We start from the raw sequence: 7,651 nt of genomic DNA on the forward strand, positions 1-7,651 counted from the left end.
ACTCAGCAGTGGCACAGACAGCTGCGGTGAAGAAGTAAGGAGCAGTGAGCAGCCTGAACCGTGGGAGCACTCCCCAGAGGGCAGGGCATTCCCTGCGTGATGACATCACTTCCCATAAGTGCGCGAGGCCAGAGGTGCCACCTCCTGCCCCAGGTGCCCGTAGCCCACGCTATGCCATTGCCGGGTCTTTCCAATCTCAACGTCTATAAATTAATAAGGTTACTTGTATGCATTGGTAAGTTGTGCTATTATTGGACACACAGAACTATATCAAGGTACAGCATGTGATCAAAAATAGGAAGAGGTGTAAAGAGAAGCCAAGAAAAAAACAGACTTTCTCTCCTTCAGCCCTGCATTGATGTAAATTTGCTGAATGAGCTCTAAGAAAAAAAAAAGTGGCTGGCCCCTCCCACGCTGGGTGACCTGGGAACAAATTCCTCATCGACTTGTGCCACAAACTTCTTGTTCTCATCTGGGTGCTGCAGCACCAGTTCAGAAACAAACAGCTTTTTAAAGTTTTCAAAAGCTTCCTGGCACTCTGGTGTCCAATCTAATTTAGCACTAGGCTTTTTCCCTTGCTCCCCTTTCCCCTTCGTCTTTAGTAAGTCTGTTAAAGGGAGGGCAATTTGAGCAAAGTTTTTAATGAAGGGTCTGTAAAAGTTAGCAAACCCTAGGAACGACTGCAATTTCTTGTTTTGGGGGCGTCCCACCCCACTCTACGGCTTGGATTTTGGCCGGGTCCATTTTCAATCCCTGGGGAGAGATTCGGTACCCCAAGAAATCCAGTTCCTCTCTATGAAATTCGCACTTAGACAATTTCACTGGCAGTTTATGTTTCTTTAAAGTGGTCAGCACTTTTTGGACCATCTCCACATGTGATTCTTTATCAGCAGAATAGAACAACACATCATCTAGGTAAACAACAACACCTTTGTACAAGTACTTGTGTAATATTTCATTGATGAAGTTCATAAACACACCTGGGGCCCCTTGGAGCCTGAATAGCATTATGAGGTACTCAAATTGGCCGAGGGCCGTATTGAATGCTGTTTTCCGATTCATCCACCTCCCTTATTATCACCCAGAGGTAAGCATCTTTTAAATCCAGAGTGTCAGGACCAGAGCATCTTCTTCATTTACCCGAAGACATCAACAAAGAAGATGCTCTGGTCCACTTGAGCTCAAGAATCGTTTTGAAGTGCTAGAGATGGTGACGGAGATGAGAGTGGAAGGAGAACTGCAAAGATCTGGAAGAGGATGTGCAGAGGACATGGAGCCACACGGAAGTGGAAAAAACAGAAAGTGGTAGTCATTGGGGACTCTTTGCTCAGGGGTATGGAACGCCATGTCTCTAGGCCAGATCCCCTATTCTGAGAGATGTGTTGCTTGCCAAGGGCCAGAATTCAGGATATTACCGACTGGCTGCCAAAACTCATCAAGCCTGCTGATAAGTACCTGTTTGTGCTGATTCATGTGAGAACGAACGACACGGCTGCGAATACTGTCACAAGAATTAAAGAGGATTACGAAGTTCTTGGAAGGCAGTTGAAGACATTGGGGGCTCAGGTGGCATTCTCTTCTATCCTTCCAGTCACAGGAAGAGGAACACGCAGGGAGCGGACCATACTTGAGGTGAATCGTTGGCTGAGATGGTGGTGCCGGAAGGAGCGCTTTGGGTTCTGGGACCATGGGATAGGTTTTCTTAGAGAAGGCCTTCTAGCACCTGATGGGCTTCACCTCTCAAGGGCAGGGAAGAAAACGTTTGGAACGAACCTGGAGAACTTCATCAGGAGAGCTTTAAACTGATGCCGCAAGGGGAAGGGGGCGATCGACATGGGGATTTCAATGACGAAGTGAAAACAGTGGGGACCCACCTGGGTGGGACAGGTCAAACAAAGGTACAAGGCTACAAGTGTCTATATACCAATGCCCAGAGTATGGGCAATACGAAAGAAGAGCTTGAGCTTCTATTGCAAACAGAGGGCTACGATATAGTAGGAATTACTGAGACTTGGTGGGATGATTCCCATGACTGGAATGTGCTAGTGGATGGGTATGAGTTGTTCAAGAAAAACCGGAAGGGTAGAAGAGGAGGTGGAGTGGCGTTGTATGTGAGGAGAGGGCTTGATTGTCAAGAAGTTATGGAGAATGGGACAGACAGCCCGGTGGAAAGCATATGGGTAGAAATAAGGTGAGGAAGGACAAAGGGTATTATTGTTGGAGTCTGCTACAGACCACCTGACCAGCGAGAAGAAACGGATGCTGCCCTCTTTGAACAGATTGGTAGAGTATCCAGACATCAGAACCTTGTAATTATGGGTGACTTCAACTTCCCCGATGTGTGCTGGGCTACGGGCTCAGCAAAGCATCATGAATCACGCAATTTCCTGACCTGCCTGGCCGATAACTTCCTTTTTCAAAAGGTGGAGGAAGCTACAAGGGGCTCGGCCATACTAGACTTGATATTAACCAAAAGGGAAAAATTGGTAGATGAGATGAAGGTGGTGGGGACCTTAGGGGGAAGTGACCATGTCCTCCTTGAATTCCAGTTGCTGTGGGGGGCCAAGGAAGTTTGTATCCAGACTCGTAGGTTAGATTTTCGTAGGGCCAACTTTGATGAACTCAGAGGCTTGATGAGTGTCATTCCGTGGGGGAGTGTGCTGGAAGGGAAAGGAGCGAGTGAAGGGTGGGCCCTTCTCAAACATGAGCTTTTGCACGCTCAAGCCCTCACTATCCCAGCAAGACAGAAACATGGTAAGGGCTCCAAGAAACCCTTCAAAAAGGATGTGGCCAAAATCGAGAGGGTGCAGAGGAGAGCGACGAGGATGATCAGGGGGCTGGAGACTGAGCCCTAGGAGGAAAGGCTGAGGGCCTTGGGAATGTTTAGTTTGGAGAAGAGGAGATTGAGGGGGGACATGATTGCTCTCTTTAAATATTTGAAAGGCTGTCATTTGGAGGAGGGCAAAGAGCTGTTCCAGTTGGCAGCAGAGGGTAGGACCCGAAGCAATGGGCTTAAATTACATGCACAAAGGTACCGGCTGGATATTAGGAAAAACTTTTTCACGGTCAGAGTAGTTCAAAAGTGGAATCAGCTGCCTAGGGAGGTGGTGAGCTCCCCCTCACTGGCAGTTTTCAAGAAGAGGCTGGATGAATACTTGTCAGAGATGCTTTAGGTTGATCCTGTACTGGGCAGGGGGTTGGACTAGATGGTCTGTATGGCCCTTTCCAACTCTATGATTCTATGAAATGCTATACCTTTTGCTAAAACCCCTCCTTCCCCAAAACCTGGAGATTTAGGAGAATGGTGGACCAACCTAACTTCCCAATGGGAAGTGATACAAGAGACTTTAAAGAAAGCTAAAGAAGACTATAAAAAATTTGCCAACAGGAAACAATGGAAGCTGAAACCAGGTGTATATTTGGTGTACATTTCCACAAAAAACATTAATGGAGAACAGCCCACTAAAAACTCGGATTAAAATACCTAGGACCTTTTCCTGTAAAAAGAGTAATAAATGATGTAACTGTCGAAATAGAACTACCAAAGAACTTAAACGTTTCACTTCAGCCTTCTGAAAAAAGCCCCTCCACCAGACAAATGGCATCCAGCAAAGGGGGATCCTCATCCAATGTTGATGGATGGCCAAATACACTATGAAGTGGAAGAGATTCTGTACTCGAAAATCAGACAAAATAAACTTTTTTACTTAATCAGGTGGAAAGATTTCGATGAATCTTTCCGAGAATGGGTAGAGCAATCTCATGTAAATGCTCCAAGACTAATTCCAAAATTTCATAAGTGTTATCCTGACAAACCTGGCCCCTGAGGGGAAGGACATTTTTAGGGAGACAGAAATGTCATGCCTGCATCCATGTCATTGTTTTAGGTGTTGAACCATTGCTAATACTGTGCCTTGATTTCAGGTTGTAAATGCTCTAATCATCACTTTCGTTTCTCTCCCTCTCCCAGCCTGAGAACACAGCTGTGTTTTCTCTTTCTTTGAAGCTCATTGAAATGACCTTGCACTGTCTGAAATGTGGCCGTTTCTTTTTATGCCTTTTTGTCCTGTCTAGCTAAACTCCAGAAGAAGTTCCCAGACTCCTTCCCCTCCCAGTTCTGTGGTCTAGGTGGGAGGGGGGAAATGTTTGAGTATTTAGAACTGTATTTTCCTCAAGCTTCTATTTCTATCAAGGAAGTGTGTACTGCTTGGATGCTTTCTTGCCTCTGAGTAAACCTATGGACATGTATATGGAAAGAAGTGGATTTATGAATAAAATCATTTAACCAAGAGCTTGGACTTCTTGTTACAATGGTTACAGGGACCTATATGCCATATCCTGTCATCCATAGCCTGACACAGTTATGGCATTGGCAATATGGTATCAAGTTACAGCATGAAGCATTTGTTCAGAACAACAGGTCTGTGTTAGCCTTAGCATTGGCATGGATGGGGCGCAGACATGACATTCTGCCCCCCCCAGATGCCCCTCCTCCTCAAGGGCCTGGTTTATCAGGATAACATTTGTGGAAGTTAGAAACAAGTCTAGGTGCATTCATATGGGATTGTGCTACCCTTTCCCTGTAAGAGTCATCAAAGTCCTTCCACCTGACTAGGTAAGAACATAAGAACATAAGCAAAGCCATGTTGGATCAGGCCAGTGGCCCATCCAGTCCAACATTCTGTCACACACAGTGGCTAGAAATCCAGTGCCATCTAAAGGACTGTCAGTGAGGCCAGGACACCAGAAGCCCTCCCACTGCCTTCCTTCCAGCACCAAGACAACAGAGCACCACCTCCCCACAAAGAGAATACCATCTAGAAAAGTTTGTTGTGTTTTATTTTAGAATCCAGGATTTTATTCACCTCATAATGAATATGTCCATCCACCAGCATTGGGTGAGGGGGCCCCTGTTCTGGATTCCACTGGTTAGAGGGGGGAACCTTTTTTAGAAGGCTAAAGTGAAATACTGGGTGTATTTGTCTTAGATTCTTTGGGAATTTGATTTCTACAGTTACTTGGTTGATTAATTTCTTTACAGGAAAAGGTCCTAAAAATCTCCATCCTAATTTCTTGCTAGGTTGTTCTCCTTTAATGTTTTTGGTGGAAATGTATACAAAGTCTCCTGGTTGTAGATTCCATTGTTCTGAGAGTTTTCTGTCAGCAAATTTCTTATAGTACTCCTTTGCTTTGTCCAAGGTCTTTTGGATGATTTCCCATTGGAAAGTTAAATTAGTCACCATTTCTCTAGATCTCCTGGCTGTTGGGATCCAGGGGTTGTAGTAAAAGGCAAGGTGTTTTCCTCATATCCATGTATTATTTTAAAAGGAGTGGCTCCTGTAGAGCTGTGTATTGAGTTGTTATATGCATATTCGGCAAAATCAAAAAAATTAATCCAATCATCTTGTTGATAGATAATGTAGCATCTTAAAAACTGTTCCAGCACTTGATTTGTGCGTTCCGATTGCCTGTCACTCTTGGGATGGTAGGCAGAGATAAGACCTTGTTCAATTCCAGTAATTTTGAGAAGCTCCCACCAGAAGTTGGCAAAGAACTGTGGACCTCTGTCAGATATTACCTTATTAGTAGAGGAGTGCAGTTTGGCCACATGTTTTATGGAACAGGCTGGCTAGTTTCTTAGCTGTAGGGATTGTAATACGAGGAATGAAATGAGCCTGTTTTGAAAACAGATCCACCACTACTAAAATGACTGTATATCCTTACGAGAGAGGAAGATCAGTGATAAAGTCCATTGAAATCACAGCCTGCAGTCTAGGAGGGGTTTCTAAGTGTTGCAGTAGTCCAGGGTTTTTTCCTCTCCTAGGTTTTCCATTTTATACACTGGGCAGGAGGATACATATTGAGAAATATCTTTTCTCATCGCTGGCCACCAAAACTGTCTTTGTACTAAGTGTAGGGTTTTAAGATACCCAAAATGTTTTGGCATCATGACAGTGTTGCAAGATTTCTTTCCTTAAACTGGCTGGGATGTATAGTTTACCCATTCTGTACCATTGGCAGTCTCCCTCCTGTTTCAGTTCTCCTTTTGGTACATTTCCCCCCTCCCTTTCTGTTTCAGCTTTTATTCTCCCCATTCTGAGAGATCTGTCAGGATCGTATATGTTTTGTGATTCCTTAGCCAGAGTTAAGCCATGTTGCATACTGTACTTGTTAGTCTTTCTCTCCCTCTAGGTCCAGGTGTTATTTTGACTGTGCTTTCCATGGAAGAGTATACTTTTATCTGTGTCTACCGCCAGAGACCTTGACGGGATGAGCCTTCCCACAGCAAAGTTCTCGTCGGTATGGAAGATGGGGGGAGGCTGGGATTTGATGTATCACATGTTATGCTTTCTTTCCTCATTCTCGACAATGACTGTGTTCAGCCAAGATCCTTTCCAGGCCTTGGAATATGGATACTTGTATCAGAGCCTAGTCTTGCAATAAACCTTTTGAAATCAAGAATTTGTATTTCTTGCAGAAGGGGGAGACGAACTCTAGATAACAGGGATTCCATAGTCTGACAAGATCAGGTTTCGTGCTGCTTTGTGTTTTCGCAGCTTGGCTGCATGTCGTCACCCGCTCCTCCCAATTGAGCTGGTGAGAAAACTGTATCAATTATCTCCTCCTTCTGGCTGTCATGTTGGGGCATGTATGAAAGTGCATCTGCTAGGAAATTTGATCAGCCAGGGAGGTACTTCAATGTGAAGTTGAATTTTGAAAAAAATTCTGCCCATCTTAACTGTTTGGCGTTCAGTCTATGGGGGGGGGTACACAACGCTTCTAAGTTTTTGTGATCAGTCCATACTTCAAAGGGTACTTTAGTCCCTTCTAACCAATGTTGCCAGATGGTGAGTGCAAATTTCACCACAAAAGATTCTTTCTCTCATACTCTCCTATTGCGTTCAGTTTCAGAGAATTTTTTAGAAATATATGCTCAGGGATATAATTTCCCCTCTTTATTTAGTTGTAGGAGGGCGTCCCATACGGCGGTGTCACTAGCATCAACCTGGACCACAAATTTTTTGCTCTCATCCAAGTTCTGTAGAACCAGTTCTGAAACAAACAGTTTTTTCAGCTTTTCAAAAGCTTCCTGGCATTCTCCAGTCCAATTCAATTTAGCACTGGGTTTCCCCCCTTGCATTCCCTTTCCTTTGGTTTTTTAGCAAGTCTGTTAAGGGAAGAGCAATTTGAACAAAGTTCTTTATGAAAGGCAAGTAAAAGTTAGCGAACCCCAGAAATGTCTGCAATTATCTTCTCGTTTTGGGGGGTTCCCACCCTACTACGGCTTGAACTTTTGCCAGGTCCATTTTAAGTCCTTGATGTGAGACTCGGAATCCCAAAAAGTCCAGTTCCTCTTTATGGAACTTACATTTAGACAATTTTACAGGTAGTTTGTACTTTTTTAAAGCGGTCAGCACTTTTCTGACCAATTCCACATGGGATTCTTTATCAGGAGAATAAATCAACATGTCATCTAGGTAAACAACTAGACCTTTGTACAGGTATTCATGCAGTACTTCATTAATTTAATTCATAAACACACCTGGCACGCCCTGTAGGCCGAAAGGCATCACAAGATATTTGAATTGCCCCAAGGGGGTATTGAAGGCAGTTTTTCATTCATCCCCCTCCCTTATTCTGATTCAGAAGT

Source organism: Eublepharis macularius, chromosome 14 (assembly GCF_028583425.1).
Source record: "Eublepharis macularius isolate TG4126 chromosome 14, MPM_Emac_v1.0, whole genome shotgun sequence".
NCBI classification, from domain to species: Eukaryota; Metazoa; Chordata; class Lepidosauria; order Squamata; family Eublepharidae; genus Eublepharis; species Eublepharis macularius.